An 18,362-nucleotide genomic window follows, 5' to 3' on the forward strand; every position below is an offset into this window, starting at 1 on the left:
GCCTAATGACAGTGGAAAGTAAAAAAATAGAATTTTTGGCAGGGTGATGTTACCTGTCCCCGCAAGACATTAGGAAGGGAGGTGGGGGTGGCAGACGGCACAGTGTGGGCACTGACTCAGTCCAGCACAATACACCTGCCTCCTTCCATACTGGCAACCATTAACCATTCAGGGATCCACGTCATTCCAATCAGACCTGACGGTGGAAAGCAAGGGAAACAGAGCAGCAAGGAAACTGCAATAACCTTCTATAGCATCAGCCTGAAATAATCAAAGCTTTAACTCGTTACATTTACATTCTTTTTCGACTCACTAAGAAAATATCTTTATATATAACCTCTAGGCTAAGCAAACTGTTTGTAGGAGCACTATTTGGTAGAGTCCTGCAGAGGGACGAGTACCCGCGGGTTACCTGCAAAAAATTCGGGCACCCTGCAGAATGAGGGGAAAATTTTCAGGTGTGGGTATAACCTAGGGTGTGCGGAGTCATGGGTCGGGTTATGGATCTCATCTAAATTTCTTATCTTATGTAATATTGTCTATATTTTACTCCTTTTAAAGTTTTACAAAACGTGTTTCTGTCCCTGCCCACTTTGATGACGTCACTTCCGGTTTGCAGCACCATCACTTCCTGTTTGATGGTGGTCGGCGGGTTGCAGATAAGGCAGTTGTGGGTCCGGGTCGGGTAGCGGATCAAAGTGGGTAAATATGCGGGTTGCGGTTCGGGTCGCGGTCTTAGAAATTGGTTCCTACTATTTGGTAAGGGCTTATGAGGATTTGTTCAGTGAAGTGCAAAATGTAGTCTGACTAATTAAAACATTCCAGGCTGAATCATTGTATTAAATGAAAATACAGGTTTTATCTAGTATTCCTGCCACAATAGGCCATATAAACTGGCAGTATTTGGAGGTGTGGGATGAGGACTTCCTCACCTGAGTGCAAAAGAGAGTCTTCAGATCCAGACTTCATTAGCATACACAGACTTAAATAGCTCTAAATAGAGCTTGTTCATTTTTCCTACCACAATAAGGCAATAAAAAAGGCCCTTTTGAGGTGGCAGGACAAGAATTTATTACATTATTCTATTAAATAAAGAGGCAGGCTTCATACACACCCAAGAATAAAATGTCTATAAATGAATCTTATTATATCCGTCGTGCTAAGGCCACACAAGAAACAGCAAGTGCTGCTTGTTCGGTTCTTGTTGTATGTCTGTAGCGGCTTGTGTTCAACCTGCAGCCACAGTAGGATAACCCTAAGATATGCCCAAACCTCAAGGTTATGCATGAAAAAAAGCAGTTTAGGTGCACAGCGGGTCCTTATTACTAAATGAATAAAACATTTCCCAGCATTAATATCATTCAGTAGGCCATGTGCATATTTTCAAAAGAAACTTTTGATGATGGTTGCCACTGCTGGGTTAACAGTAAAACAAATCTGTATTTTTTACCTCCAAATACTGTGACTGCAACAAGTTGAGCTCCCGCACACACAGTGTCGGACTGGCCCACCAGGATACCAGGAAAACTCCCGGTGGGCCCAGGTTTCAGTTGGCCCTCATGCTGCTAAATATTTGGCCTATTTCATGGCCATTCCCTATTTCTATGAAAACAATGAAAACAAATAGATGGAATAATAGATTATAGTATGTGAAGAAAACAGAATTAGGCAAATAGAGGTTGAGTGAGGAGAGTAGAAATAATAGTACTGAGAGTGGTCCCCTGGTCTAAGTTTTTTTGGTGGGCCCCTGGTCTAAGGTTTTTGGGTGGGCCCCTGGTGTCCCAGTCCGACACTGCGCACACTCTAATACAAAGAGCAATAGAGAAACCTGGTGCTCAAAAGGTAGAGGCTCGGCCACCTCACAGGAACAGTTCAATAAAGAAAAGTGGCGTGACCCTGAAACGTTGCACTCCGCATTAAACACGCAAGGCAGATTTGCTTGCACTAATCCTGTGTGCCACTAGTACATCTTAGAGTGGTCCTGATGGGTTTCCCTGTCTCCTGCTCTGTTCTGCCTGCTCTTTGCACCCCGTGTGTGCCATACCCTGCCTGCCCTATGCTCCCTGTGTGTGTGCCATACCCTGCCTGCCCTATGCTCCCTGTGTGTGTGTCATACTCTGCCTGCCCTATGCTCCGTGTGTGCCATACTCTGCCTGCCCTATGCTCCCTGTGTGTGCCATACTCTGCCTGCCCTATGCTCCTTGTGTGTTCCATACTTTGTCTGTCCTACTCTGCTTGTGTACCATACTCTGTCTGCCATATGCTCCCTGTGTGTGCCATACTCTGCCTGCCCTACTATGCCTGTGTGTGCCATACTCTGTCTGCCCCATAATCTCTGTGTGTGCCATACTCTGTTTGCCCCATGTTTCCTGTGTGTGCCAAACTCTGTCTGCCCTATGCTACCTGTGTTTGTGAAATACTTTGCATGTCCTACTCTGCCTGTGTGTGCCATACTCTGTCTGCCCCATGCTCCCTGTGTGTGCCATACTCTGCCTGCCCCATGCTTCTTGGGTGTGCCATACTCTGCCTGCCCTATTGTCCTTGGGTACTCTGCCAGTGTGTCCCATATTCTGCCAGTGTGTGCCTTTCTCTGCCTTCCCTATGCTCCCTGTGTGTGCCATACTGCCATACTCTGCCTGTGTGTGCCCTGCTCTGCCTGTGGAAAATAAGCCTGGTATTTGTTCTGGGGGTTTGTTATCATTTGAAAATTATTGATAGAGGCCCCTAAGGTGTTTAATCATGTGCTGGGGGGTGCTGTGTTATCCACAGGGGAGGAGGAAGTATATGGATTTAAGGGTATGTCTTAATATGACTTAACTTTTTTTCTCATATGAGTGTTATCCCTGCAGTGAGAACCAACCATTTAATGTGGACTTGGTCTTGTGGTAACATGGGTGTGGTTTAAAGTGGGTGTGGACTAAAACAGGGAGCGGCTAACACTGGCTTCCATTATCGGTCCTCCACCATGTGGACCAGAAAAATTCCTGCCCTCGGTACCACAGAAGTTGAACAGCACTGATGTAAGACATCAACTCACTCCAGCCTTTATACATTCCATTTTTGGCTAACTAATTAAATTAGAAACATTTTTTATTTTGCACAGTCTATCTATTACATCAGTCTGATAAAGACCAGCACACAGGTGGTCATCTCAGACAAAAATCCACCTGTTTGGTGACCTCAATAAACAGGCTTTCTAGACTAAAGAAATCCAGAGGCATCTCTGAGCAAGTTTCATTTAGTGTCATTTTTATTCTTATGACTTTCAGTCAAGCCCAGTAGTAATTTTTCCTGTAGCATAAATAGACGGATATGGCTGCGCATGCAAGAGACACACTAACCTTTAACTGCAGGAAGCTTCTTAGTGATGTAGAAGACAACAGCAGAATCTACTCTGGAGTTTCACCTCATGACTGTACAATGACGTCTCCATCAACAACATCTTCTGTAATGTCAGCCAACAAGATCTACCGTTCAAACGCACCACAGTTCTACAGCATGGGGGAGCCCAATCCGTCTGCAGAGAAATGAAAGAAGACCAACTGAAACATGAATATGTGGCAAAAAAGCAAAGATGAATAAAATTTTTGCCAGGGCTTAATGCATCTGCAAAAGCAAATCCTGGCAAGGGAAAGACACAAGGTCTGATTTACTAAAGCAGGCAAAAAAAAGCAAACGCTGCACAATCCGCCATCTTCCCACAATGCAGTTATATTTTCCCCCCCAATGCAGACATATTTTAAGGTCAATTGTTTTGGAGCTAGTGATGCAATAAAACAGATGCAAATCTTGAACACATCTGTAAATCATGTACTTCTCACCCATGTCGTTATGGGTGTCTAGGGTTGCCACCTTTTCCGGAAAAAAAACCAGCCTTCCTATATATTTATCTTTTTTTCCTATTACGGTAATAACATTAGGATCAACCATCATTTTTACCGGCCAGGCCGGTAAAATACTGGCCAGGTGGCAACCCTATGAGTGTCATATGGGTGTGGCATGGCCATTCTATTAAAGGACCAGTAATATATATATTTTTTTTAAATCGTTTGTACATAACGAAAAAAAACACCAAGGCACATTTAACGTTCGCAAAGCCTTTATTAAGAAATAACTTAATGATACTCCGCTTGCGCTCCTCTTCAGAAAAGGCGACAGGACGACGATCCATCGTGCGGCGCTCAATTTTCTCCTCCCTGGCTAGCTCCTATAGAAGGCAGGGAGGAGAAATCGAGCGCCGTACGATGGATCGTCGCCCTACCGCTGTTTCTGAAGTGGAGCACAAGCGGAGTATTGGTAAGTTATTTCTTAATAAAGATTTTGCAAATTTAAAGTTAAATGTGTCTTCGTGTTTTTTTTTCCGTTATGTACAAACTAATTTTTTTTTTACATTTTTTTAACCAGCGACTGGTCCTTTTAGGTGGCCATAGACAGGCTGATAAGAGCTACATAAGCCCATGTGGTCTTCTTAAAGGAACAGAAACACCAAAAAATGAAAGTGATTTAAAGTAATGAAAACATCATGTACTGTTGCCCTGCACTGGTAAAACTAATCTGTTTACTTCACAAACACTACTATAGTTCATATAAACAAGCTGCTGTGTAGCAATGGTGGAAATTGAAAAAAGGCTATATGTCACAGGTTAAATAGTGGATAACAGATAACACCATTATGTTCTACAGAGCTTATCTGCTGTGTAACCTGAGCAATTGGAGGTGGTGCTCAGGAGCTGGTGCTGTGGTTTACTACTGGAAACTTCTACATGCACAAAAACATATTTTTGTTATTTATACAATGTTATTGTTATCTTTTATTATTTTACTTTATCTTTATATTCATGCCTTTCCTAGTCATATTCCACTTGTCATTTAAACCACTGGTTGCTTAAGGAGATTGGACCCTAGCAGCCAAATAGCTACTGAAAATCCAAACTGGAGGACTATTAAAAAAAAGGTAAAAAGATACAGATGCCCACAGCCTCCAGAAGCAACCCTCCACCCCTATGCTCCCCCATCACCATCAGCTTGCTTGAAGCCACCTTCGCCATTTGATATCCCCCACAAACTGTGCCCTAGGCCTACCCCAGTTATGGTCCTAAGCAATTGAAAATCAGAATGGACTATTAACACTATACAAAATATAAATCGTACCTAAACACAGTATTTGTTTGGTTACATCACTGTATAACAGACAAAACTAAAAAAAATGAAAGGGGTGTTTCACTTTTACATTAGTATTTACTTTTAGTATGATTAATTCTAAGCAACTTTTCAATTGGCCTTTATTTTTTTTTTAATTATTTGCCTTACTCTTCTGAATCTATTCAGCTTTCAAATGGGATCACTGGCCCTATCTAAAAACCCAATGCTCATGTAAGGCTACAAATGTATTGATATTGGTACTTTTTATTACTTATCTTTCTATTCAGGCCTCTCCTATTCATATTCCAGTCAGTGCATGGTTGCTAGCGGAATTTTGACGCAACCAGATTGCTAAAACTTGCAAACTGGAGAGCTGCTGAATAAAAAAAGCTAAATAACAGAAAAAAAACACAAATAATACAAAATGAAAACTAAATGCAGATTGTTTCAGAATATCACTCTCTACATCAGCGGTCCCCAACCTTTTTTGGCCCAGGGACCGGTGTAAAGGAAACATTTTTTGTAAGGACTGGGGGCAGGGTCGCTGGCGGTCAGCGGCAACTGCGTGTACAATCCAGGCTCGCTAGGGTTCAATTCAGCACGCCGGCGTTAATTGTGGGCTAGGCTTGGCGGCCCAGTTCAGGACTGTCTGCGGCCTGTTGTTGGGGACCCCTGCTCTACATCATATAAAAATTAAAAAACTAAAGATGAACAACCCCTTCAAATTGCATGCTGTACTGTGGGCTAGGACATCTTTGGGGATGAAAATCCTGCAGCGTGTGCTTATTGCTTTCCCCATGGCAGCCCTACTTGCCTAAATAGTGTATATTTAAGGACAATGAACTGATCAATAAAATCCTTCAGAACAGCTTAGTTATATTGGGTACACTGCCACTTTAAACATAGTTGGTAAGAATGGGAAGGGAGGGCAAGCTGAAGGATGAATTGAATGCAGCTCTTTGCAGGTGGCATTCCGGCAGTGTAGAAGCAGCAACTTCCCACGGGGTGCAGAGAGAAAGAAAAAAAATTCTCCTCATTTATACTCAGGCCTCCAAAAGTCACGACGTCTAGACTTGCGCACACGGGCAACATTCTGATGTGCATGAACAATACAGGAAGGGGGTGGGACCCGCAGAGATGCCAGCGGAGATACAAAATGAGGCTGTGCCAGCTGTCTGGAAATTCAGTGGATTAAAAAGGCAAAGGGGAAAGGAAAGAAAATGATCTGCATTCTACTTTATAAAAACAGCTCCCACTGAAAAAAAACTCCCAATTTTAAGCATATCTATTCATCTGGGATAAAGTTGTTAGGTGGCTAGGGCATCATAAGTTATCACTAAACTGGTGGCCCTGCAAACCAGAAAGCAGATGCTTGAGTGGCCATGGTTTTTAGTAGCTTGCCAAATTGCCCAAAAGTATATGCTAGGTGACAGTCAGTTGGGTATGCGGCAGTCCATGACGTTGCACGCTAGCCATTGCAAGAAATAAAAGACAGCTAATTCAGTTAAAGGAGAACTGAAGCTTAACTAAAGGAGTAGATAGAAATGTTGTACATTATGTTTTGGGCTTCTGTACCAGCCCAAGGCAACCACAGTTCTTTAGCAGTAAAGATCTGTGTCTCCAAAGATGCCATGGTAGCTCCCCATCTTCTTTTCTCCTGATTCACTGCACATGCTCTGTGCTGCTGTCACTTACTACGCTAGTGACCCACTCACAATATACAGTACACATAGAATAGAAATGTCACAGTATAAGACTGATTAGTAATTAATACATGGCAGCACAGGAACCAGTGCAATTAGCATTAGGATTTAATAATCAGCCCTGTAGCATGATCTTATATTACAGACCAACCTCATTTTCTGCTTGATAATTTGCGGTGACTCCTAATCTTAGCTTCTCAACAGCTGCTCAGAACCCACTGAGCATGTGAGTGTCGCAGACACTTTCCAAGATGGTGACCCCATGTGATAAGTTTGAAGTCCTGGATCATTGCTGCTATTGATAAGCTGAAGCTTTAGGCTGGTGCAATAAATCCATTATAAAAAATATGGCATTTTTCGCCATATTCATTTTTAGGGTTTAGTTCTCCTTTAAAGAGGACCTTTATAAAAGTTGAATAAACTGCTTCATGCTGCACTTCTCAAGGATGTCTAAGAACTCGGAGTTGGATGAAATCTATTGATCACCACAGGCAACAATATAATTAGGGCTCTCTTTTCATGGGGTACAAATAAGAATGGCCGAACGACTGTCCAGAGTTCCCCATCAGAACAGCAGTTATAGGGGCAGAGTCATAAAGCGCTTCGCTCACATCGCAACACTTCACCAGGCGTAGATTCGACAGGACAATGCTAATTCACTAAAATCCGAAGTTGCGTCCAGGGTGCCGAACGCTGGCGAAGTTTCGCTAGTGTTACTGCGGCAAGTAAAACTAAGTTGCGATAGCGTTGACTAATTTGCATACCGTGGGAAGTTAAAGTTAAATGGACGTATATGTTGCAGCAAATACATTACACTACACAAGCCCAGGGAACCTTAATAAAATAAAATAAAGTTGTTATATTGCCCTACATATGTGCCCAGTGTATAGTATATGTGCCATATGTTAGCAAATGTAGGGGGGAAGCAGGTTACCCCAGAAAAAATTTACAATCTTTTGCAGCCTATCATCCTGAAAAATGAAAAGTCGCCAGCGTTTTTTGGGACTTAGAAAAATGTTCAACAATTTTTTTGAGGAAGTCCTATCTACTCTATTGCACTTCGCCTGGTCTGAGGTGGCGAAGGCAAGTCCAGCGCAAGAGGAAACGTTCAGTAAAATCCGCATCTTAGTGAATTTGCACAGTTACGTCCCATCGTCAGATCACAACTCCGACAGAGTGAATTACCGTTAGAGTCTATCTCCTTCGCTAGCGAAGTTATGCCTACGCCCGTTAGTAAATTGGTGAATTAACGAAATTACATCACGCTGATGAATTTTCGCTAACGTTAGTCACTTCGGCCTTTAGTAAATCTGCCCCCTAGTGCGGGATGACAGATACAGTAGAGCCAGTTGGATGCAATAAGGCAAGTAGGGTTGCCACCTTTTCCTAAAAATGTTACCGGCTGGTGGGGGCGGCAAAAAATGGGACGGACCATGAAGTAAAAGGGGCGGGCCGTGATGTAAAGGGGGCGTGGCCGCGTCACGGCAAAGGCCAAAAGGTGGACAGAAGGTTTTGTTAAGGGTATTACAAATTTACCGGCAGCTTCATTGATGTTAAATTTGTAATACCGGCCTGGTGGGAACCCTACTTACAAGTGTTGCCGCAACTGTGGCCCTGCAATGGGAGGGGTCCAGCTCACAGTCTCACTCTATGCAAATAATAAGACAGTACTGCAAATAACAAAAGGTTTTATGCGAGGTCTAAAAAGTTGGATGGTGCTTTACACACTTGCCTCTACCTCTTGGCTTGTTCACTGAACTTGAGATCTGTGGTGTTAATAGAGATTTACAGGGCACAAAGTAGAGGTGTATTATAAAAACATTTCGAGTCGCAAAACTGCTGCAACCAAAAAAAAAACATACAGAGGATTCCTACCATCTTGTTTGTTATTCTTATCTATCCTTTGGGGTCACACTTGGAATTACTTAATTATTTAAATGTGGACGCTACAAGTGAGAAAAGCAACAACTTTCTTCTGCAGCATAAGGAAGAACTTCACCAACAAACAACCACTTGCAGGGCGCACTTCACAGGATCACGGACAGCGGTGGAGTACAATCAACTTTATTTACAAGGGCATTTCCTGACGCGTTTCATGTGCAAACTAGGAATTGTCACATATAATTGTAAATTCTGACTATTTTTCTGTGGTTTGTTCCCTATCTCTCACATGATCCTGTCATAGGTCATACTATTTAATCCTGCTCAGGACCCAGGTGGTGCCGGTAAAGGCAGAGTGTTTACCCTCCAAAACAAAGGCTAAAATAATAACTTTATTTCCCTAGCACAGCAAATGCACCCTAATGAGCTTCATGCTGCTACTCTGATGGTGCAGCAGTTCCCAAAGACTGAACATGTACATCTCTAACATGCAAGGCTCTGTCCCTACTCAGTTATCTTCTCATTTGGTTTGCTTCTAAAGTTCACCTTGTCCTAGATATCCATACATATGCAGCTTTCTAACATTCCTTACATTTCAGCTTGTGCAACAGAACATTTTCTGCAAGAAACTGGCAGAGGAAAGGCAGCACGTGATACATAGCATGCAGAAAGCTGCTCTTAAACATGGGTGTGTTTCTTGCCATGATAAAGTAATAAACATCCCACCATTCATAGCTACAGTATCTGGCAGCTAGGCCTGCCATGGCTTTTTTTTTATACATGATCCTGCCAGTATGGAGGAAGTGACTAAAGATGCAGCGAGAGAGGGAAGACTATTATGGAACACAGAGAAGACTCCAACCCAAATAGAGCCCCTTTTCAAAGTTTGGATGGAAAGGATATTCTCAAAGGAAAGCTTGATGGAAACACATCAGCTGTATATAACTGTGGATTAAGAGCTCACATGATGGCCAGTTTTCAATGCTTAATACCAAAAACAAGTGGTACCTAATGCATTGGTGACATTCAGGTAATAGCAGTTCAACAACATATCTGTAGTATGGACTTTAAAACCAAATGTGGTCTTTTAAAAGCCACTTGACCCCTATAGGCAGACAGACAGGCAGGTAATAAAATCCCATTGGACAAGTACTGCATTAAAGCAGCCTGCTATCAGCAGGTCTTCCTAGGCCTCTATTGTGATTAAAACCATTGTCCTAGCAGCCAAATTATTGGATTATCACTATTTGGCCTGGCTCATTAGTGGCCAAATTATGTAAATATAATTTGCTTACAAGCCCCTACAGCAGGGTTGCCCAAAAGGTAGATTGGGATCTACCAGTAGACCTTTAGCTGGTGATCAGTAGATCTCAATACAATGTCAATAAACAGCATGTCTATATCACCCTCCTATTATATGCTTTTTATTCAGATATTTATTATGTTAAGGTTACATAAATAGTTATTTGTTAAATATAGCAATATACATTTTCTCATAAATCAATATCTAAGTAATATTTTGCATGGAACAGAATGTTAACAATGCTTTTATGGACGTAGATCATAATGGGACAACATCGCTAAAAGAAGACCTCACATTAGTAAAGTATGGGCACTCCTGCCCTACAGGATAGCCAGATGATAGAAACTATATGCACAAACCATAATCCTTGCCTGAAGAATGCATTGTGTAACTGGAGTCAAATCTCGGTTACAGCAACATAAATAGCTGACTGTTCTGTTTTTTAGGCTGTTCCTGGAGATCCTTCTGTCTGTTCCCTTTCCAACAACCCTCTCCCCCACCCATTCCTGGGTAACCAGGAAACCTCACAAAAACCGACTGTTACAGCACATATTCCAAATAACTGGAAGTTGTCTTCTTTTTACAAAAAAAAAAAGAATAGGAAATACAGGGATAGGGAAGTGAAAAGCGGGAAATAAAGTAATTTTAAAACAATTCTGTGATTAAAAAAAAAACACCAAAAAAAATAAACTTATTATTATCATACAAAAAGATAAATATAAAATCAGTCTTTAAACTATGGCCACAATCTTAATAAAGATGATCAAATATATAATTATTACACTGCACATGCACATTTGTATGCACAAAAGGGGGCCTTTTCACCCCAGAGTTACTGTATAAAGAGACACATTTTATATTGGTTCATCAAAATGAAATGTAACAGAAGTAAACAAAATTATCAATGTGTGACCCCTGTGCCTACCTGCCACCCACACCGGCAGGGCCCACAAACCGTCCATCGCGGACATGACGGAAGTCCAGAACAGGGATTGTGAGATGCATGGGAAATCGTGGATGGTCTGGAACAGGGAAGAATAATGTAATTGCTTAAAGGAGAAGGAAAGTCTAAAATCATGTTATTCTCTATCTGTTGACCATGGAAAATAAATGCCCATACCACCAAGCATTCCCTCATAATGTTTTGCATAAATTTTTGGGCTGCACTCATTTTTTACAAAAGTTTAAACATGTTTAAAAACCCATACCCATCCTGCAGTCCAGAAATCACTGTGAATAGGGCACATGCATGCGCAGCTAGTCTAAGCCGTGCCCTGCGCATGCGCACTAGACTCTTGTCTGTTCCCTGTGAAGCGATGACGTTGAGGTCACGTGATACCTCAGTTCGTCATCACTGACCTCTTTGCCCCTGCCTCATTTAATCATGCACCCGTTGCACTCCTGCGAGCGCAGGAGCGGAGCAAGAATATTAATCAATGAATCCAGCGTGCGGGTCTGTCTGAGGTCTGTAGGGTAAAGACGCATGCTTTTTTTTTTTAAAATATATACTTTGTCCCGGTTTTTTTTGAATGCGAGAATAAATGCTAGTAAGATTACTTCACAGGTCACAAAGGAGGCGCATGCGCATTACTGAGGGAGCGCAGAGTGAAGTGATGCGCCTATTTGAAAATGGCGGCGCCAAACTGGGAGAGGGGTCAAAAATTCTGAAGGATGGTGCACAGAAGCAGGAATGAATTCAGAGTTTTTAGTACTGCGTTTCAGGAGGGGGCCTGATGGTAAACACACTGAAGGTAGTCTCGTTTTTTATGTTTCCTTCTCCTTTAAGGTTTGGAAAAACACTTGTGTATATGCATAGGGCAGAAATTCTAGTTATGGTATCTATTATTGGGAAACGTATTTTCCAGACTGTTCTTGCCATTTCCTGTTTAAGCAATGATAATGCTTTTTTTTTTTCTTATTTACATGTTTTTTAGCAGCTTTAAATGGCTTGCTCGGCTTCCAATACTTATTTCAGTTCAGTTACTTTCACATAATTCACCAGAAATACAAACGTCTTTCAATTACCTTTTTATTTTTTATCTACATAGCTCACTAAAACTTGCAGCCTGTGCTTACTGCCAAGCCGTTACTTTGGAATGATGGGCACAGATGGTAAGTATAATGCCCCATTAATGGAAATGTGGCCAGGACTTTGGCCGAGCATTTTGAATATGACATCTTTTTAAACTGAAAAGATGACAATGTTTAAGATAATGCAGCTGTGTATGTTGGTGCACAAAGGAAAGGAGCACATTGTTTGATGATTTGAAAAGTTTGTTTGATGGAACAAAATCAAACCATTCAACACAGTACCAAAAATAAAAAGGTTGCCACCTGGCCGGTATTTTACTGGCCTGGCCAGTAAAAATGATGGTTGATCCCAATGTTATTAATAGGGAAAAAGATAAATATATAGGAAGGCCTGTATTTGTTTCCAGAAAAGGTGGCAACCCTAACTGTGTAACTGCTTCAGAAACTGCGTAGCCACTGGGGCAAGTATTCAAATTTAAACAAACCAAAAAGGCTCATGATTACATAGTAGATAAACCGTATAGTGTAAATCCTCAACCAGTGGCTCGCAAGCAACATGTTGCTCACCAACCCCTTGGATGTTGCTCCCAGTGGCCTAAAAACAGGTGCTTATTTTTGAATGCTAGGCTTGTGGGCAAGTTTTGGTGCATAGAAACCAGGCGTACTGCCAAACAGAGCCTCCTATATGCTGCCAGTTGACATAGGGATTTTTATTAAATAATTTAAATAAAAACATTAGCAAAAACAAAATACACTAACGTTCAAATTTTCAAATCATAGACAGATTATGAATGAACAATTTTTACATAAAGCAAATTAAATATCATCAAAAGAAATTTCCCATGTGCTGCCAGTTGACATAGGGGCTACCAAATAGTCAATCACAGCCCTTATTTGGAGCTCCTCAACGCTCTTTAGATTTGAACGTGGCTCACTGTTAAAAAGTTTGGAGACCCCTGTCGTATAGGATACAATTGTTTAAGCACTTAACTAAGAAGATAGACAGGAGTCTAATGTCATTGGCGTTTCTCTACAGAACAACAGAAGGAAATCCTTACTCATACAAAATGTGTTGCCAAGAAACAGTTCAATAAAGGTGATGGTTAGATGGATACTGTAAAATCTTGACACACAAACACACACACAGAAGGCTTTGGGTGTAGGATTTATTAAACAGGTTGTAGAACTGCTTACTCTGCTCCACATGGCTGTGTCAAACCATAGTGCATAGGATACTCTAGGATACTCTCTGGTCTGCTATAGAGGGTGCCCTCTAATGTCAACAGTGCTGCATAGCAATAAACATGAACAAGGCATAAAGTGGGGGTTAGGTCTGCTGTGTTACCAATAAAAACACTTTATTCACTTCTACAACGAGTGTGCCGATCCATTACGCGCGCGCGTGTGTGTACACAAATATTATCTAGAAAAAGGTCACTGTCCTCCCTGTTTTCGCTTTATGGGTATAGATACTATTCCTACTTGCAGAAGAGGAGGTGACCGATGTCGCCTATCATAAAAGGAAACTTTCGGGATCCGAAAATTAAATACAGTTTCCCCAAAGGGTTTCAACGAATATTGTTCATACTTGTCTTATCTAGACAAGCATTAAAAATGTTTTTATTCATTTACCTTGGATATTTTTGTGCTTAACCCATATGTGGAAGTGTTAACTAATATCTTCACATGCATTGTGGGACTATTCGGCATGGTGGTGGATACTCTATGGTAGGGGTGGTCTGGGGCATGTACGGGTGAGGCTATAAATATGTTGTTTGTAATAACTGTCATTATCTTGATCTAAATAAAGTCCCTTGAGGGCAACAGCTTCTTTTATATATTACTTTTATATTTTTATTTGTCATAGGGAAAATCCAATGTAGCCCCAAGTAAAACATGCAACCTTCTAGCAGTTATTGTTCTTGCTTTAATGGAACTGAAAGGGGTTCTTCACCTTTAAGTTAACTTTTATTATGCAGTTGATATTCATTTCTTATTATTCATGCTTTTTAAATTATTTAGCTTTTTGTTCAGCTGCTTTCTGTTTGCTAGAGTGAAATTTACCTTAAAGGGGTTGTTCACCTTCCAAACACTTTTCAGATTGTTCACCAGAAATAAAGACCTTTTTCCATTGCTTTCCATTTTTTTTTATTGTTTTTCAAAAATGGAAGTTTAAATGTTTGTGCCTCTAGTGTCTCAGTCTGGCAGCTCATTGATCCAGGAGCATTCTGAACTGTTATAATTTGCTTCATTTGGTTGATACCATTAGTTGATACATATCTCAGCAATATCTGTTGAATAATAGCAACTATTATATCAATTCTGCCTTTAATGACGCCGCGTGTGCTTTAGTGCAGCGGACGGGAAGACACGCAAAGGCAGTTCAGGGAGATTGTCGTCCAGAAGAAGAGGCGATTAGTCGCAATGCGTCTAAATCTCCCCGAATCTGTCCGTGTGTCACAACCCTAAATGTATCAATTTAAAACAGTGATAGAGTCAGTAACCCCCCTGCTGCTTTAGAAGGTGAAAAATGATCAGACAAAAAAAAAGAAAGTAATAGCAAAAAGTCCTTATTTTTGATGATGAGCTGAAAAAATATGTGTCTGAAGGTGAACAGCCCCTTTAACAACCAGAGAGTGGCTTTAATGAGAGACCAGAATATGAATAGAAAAGGGTTTGAACAGAAGGAGAAGTAATAAAAAGTAATAACACTGTAGACTCACAGAGCAAGGGGGTCAGTTATTCCCAATTGAATACTGGAAAGATTCAGAAACAGGTAACTGTAAAACACCCATTTTACATTTTTTCAGGGGACCAGAAAACAAACGAGGTATAATCTAGGAAAATGGGAAATGTATTATGTGTTCTATATCCGTGGGAATACAAACAAAAAAATGTAAAATGCAGAGACAATTAAAATCAGGGGGTGTAAATTGAAGTTTTACTGCAAACTCCAGGAAATAAAAAAAAAAATGAAGACCCACTGAAAAGACTTGGCCATTTATAAACACACTAAAAGTTAACTAAACTGTATACTAACCCTTTAAGACTTCCCTGCTGCCCAAAAGATTGGAAAATGGGACATATTTTCTCCAAAACAAACCACCCTGGCTTTTTCATAGCAAACCTATGAAATCTAAGGGGAAACAAAGTATGACTCCTCCCTTTTTGATTATATCATTGAAAGGAGTCAGTCCTGCTCATAGAAAAGACCAAGCATTTCAAACCTGATCTACTGCAGGTAAAACTGGTGGGTTAAAGGGGACCCGTCACACAAAAAAATATTCAAAATCCTATTTTATCAGATTAGTCAAGCATTTTTTTTAATTACTTTATATAAATTATTTTAATCTTGTTTACTTCAGTCTGGGAATTCATAATTATATCAAGCAGGCAGGAGCCATTTTGTGGACACTGTTATTAAGGCAAGCCTTGTATCATCTCAGAATCTTGTTTGTGCACCAGAATGGGGGACCTGATGTCCATCCCCATGCCCTGGCTACAAAATTAAACGGTGAAAATAATGTAAATTTTTAGATAAAAGTAAAATCAGCACCATATTTTATACATATCTGCCTACAAGATTTTTATCTCCTTTAAATGAATAGACCTACCCTTTAACAAAAGATGATGATTATGATGAAAAGAATATAGCTTTGCAAAATATCTTCTATTACATGTGCCCTACATTAAAGAGAGAGTTCCCCTTTAATTCAGGCAAAATACTGAAAGAAATTATGTGTTTGATATTCTTTCAATCTGTCAACTGTTTTGTAGTTGTTGAATTATTTCCATTTTTTCCCCAGCATGACAAATTATTTCCATTTTTTCCCCAGCATGAAAAATAATTTCCATTTTACCCCAGCATGAAAAAAAGTTGCTCTGTAGGCAACGCTTTTTTTTTGTTATTTTGTTATTGTTATTATTTTTAGGTCCTCTCCTATTCATTTTCCAGACTCTAATTTATGGTTGCTAGGGTAAATTTGATCCTACCAACCAGATGGATGCTGAAATAAAAAAGCTAAATAGTAATAATAAAGACCACAAAGATAAAAAAAACTAGAGAGTAATTGCATATTGTCTCAGTAAATTCCTGTCTACATCATATTTAACGTTACTCTGACGGTGAACACTCCTAGGGGCGTTGCGCCAAATGAGGAGAGTTACAAAAAACTCTACTCCTGGTAACTTTTAAGAGATTAATTTCTGGTTCTTAAACTGCAAATAAAGCTCTTCTAGTGCAGTTGAGCTCTCTGCAATAGCGATGCACACCCCTGGTCCCCTTCCGGCACAGGAAAGGTAAGTGCTGGGGGCCTTAGGTAGCTTCTGATGCCGAATAGGCAATTAATACTAGGCCTAGTTGCAACCCCAGATGTAGATGGACTGAGTGACTTTATTATTCTGTAACTGACTGTAAACTGGATATGAGTGCTCAAATATGTAATCCATTATTGCTCAGATTGTCAGACTAACTTGCCAAATGGTGATGTCCAAATGTAACCCTTGCAACCCAAACAAGACAGTGGCTGCAGTTACTCTAGCCTATTTAAACTGCCATAACATTGCATTCTAGTGGTTTCTGAGCTAGCTATGTAGTCACCTATACCCCATACTGTAATTTTGGCCCAGATATCTTAAATTGATATTGACTGTGAAAAGCATAACTGGAATCAAACTTAGGACTCCAGAGCTGCAAGGCTATAGGATTACTGGCATTGCGATATAGAATACCCTAGGTTTACCATAAAACTTCTAATGATATAATTTGCTGGGTTGCTTAATTGCAAAATGATCTTGATTTAAATGCAATCAGTGTTGTCCTTCTGGATGAATGTTCCCTGACTTGTCATGGGATCTGGTAACCTTAGGATAACCTGGGTGCACACGCATTCCTGAGCAATCAAAGAAAGAGTGAAAGTAGGAAATTGTACATTCACTTTAAAGGGATATTGTCATGGGAAAACATATGTTTCAAAACACATCAGTGCTGCTCCACTTCTGCACTGAAATCCATCTTTCAAAAGAGCAAACTGATTTTTTTTTTAGATTTAATTTTGAAATCGGACATGGGGCTAGATATAGCCAGGTGCCCCCAGTCATGTGACTTGTGCTCTGATAAACTTCAGTCACTCGTTACTGCTGTACTGCAAGTTGGAGTGATATCATCCCCTCCCCAGCAGCCCAACAACAGAACAATGGAAAGGTAGCAGCTCCCTAACACAAGATAACAGCTCCCTGGTAGATATAAGAACAGCAACTAATAGTAAAAATCCATGTCCCGCTGAGATACATTCAGTTACAGTAGGAGAAACAGCCTGCCAGAAAGCAGTTCCATAGTGCAGCACTGGCTCTTTCTGAAAGCACATGACCAGGTAAAATTACCTTAGATGGTGCCTACAGAACAATATTATAACTAAAAAAAAATATACTTGTTGGTTCAGGAATTACATTTTATATGGAGTGAATTATTTGCAGTGTAAACAGTTTAATTTAGAAATAAAAACTACACCATAAAAATCATGACAGGATCCCTTTAAAGCGGAGGTAAATCTAATCAAATTAAATGTAATTTTAATTTCCCATTGTACATTTATGATAAAATGTTAAATGGTATTAAAGTTCCGGTCTCTAGCCTTTGGGCTGCCGGGAAAGATGACGAAGGGAACATCGTCATTCGGAAAGCGCCGAAACAAGACGCACACATTGTGCCGTCACTATGGCTCCAAGGCCTACCTTCTGCAGAAGTCCACCTGTGGCAAGTGTGGCTACCAGCTAAGTGCAAGACAAAGTATAACTGGAGTGCCAAGGCCAAGAGGCGTAACACCACTGGAACAGGCCGTATGAGGCACCTTAAGGTTCTCTACCGCAGATTCAAGAATGGATTCCGTGAAGGCACAACACCCAAACCCAAGAGAGCCGCAGTTGCAGCTTCCAGTTCCTCCTAAATCAAATTGTTAAAAAAAAAAAACGGTATAAAAGTTATTTGTAAATGTAATTGCAAGTGAAAGCGTTTTCTGAAATGCTACGTCTGTCTCTAGAAACAATGTAGCAGAAGTCAGTCCAACATGATTCGCCACAATTCTGTTAATGGACTGCTTTCTGCTACACTGTTCCAAAAGTCAGAACCAGCAGTGCACAAAACAGCAAGAGAGGCATATTGGCTTTCAATTGTAGTTATGTTTACAAATAACTTTACTGAAAATTTGCAATGAATGTATATTGTAAAGCTGCTTATGGACTGATTAATCAAAGGTGTGAAATTAGAGCAAAAAAATTCCACCATTCTCCATTTAAAATTCGCA

General features: G+C 40.5%; 1 protein-coding gene and 1 pseudogene across 5 annotated transcripts in view; one reads left to right on the forward strand and one right to left on the reverse strand.

Moving 5' to 3' along the window:
* chd6.S (chromodomain helicase DNA binding protein 6 S homeolog) overlaps nucleotides 1-18,362 on the reverse strand; it is a 77,812-nt gene that overhangs the window by 55,709 nt on the left and 3,741 nt on the right. For 4 of the 5 annotated variants that reach the window (XM_018238448.2, XM_018238446.2, XM_018238447.2 and 1 more), the window contains exon 2: nucleotides 3,342-3,517. The gene's annotated coding sequence lies outside the window, so the exon portion shown is untranslated. Of the gene's footprint in view, nucleotides 1-3,341; nucleotides 3,518-10,954; nucleotides 11,107-18,362 lie in introns of those variants that run through there. The other variant, XM_041578882.1, reaches the window with a different exon arrangement.
* LOC108702773 lies at nucleotides 17,713-18,028 on the forward strand (annotated as a pseudogene).

The sequence above is a fragment of the Xenopus laevis genome, chromosome 9_10S (genome assembly GCF_017654675.1).
Source record: "Xenopus laevis strain J_2021 chromosome 9_10S, Xenopus_laevis_v10.1, whole genome shotgun sequence".
In the NCBI taxonomy this organism is placed as follows: domain Eukaryota; kingdom Metazoa; phylum Chordata; class Amphibia; order Anura; family Pipidae; genus Xenopus; species Xenopus laevis.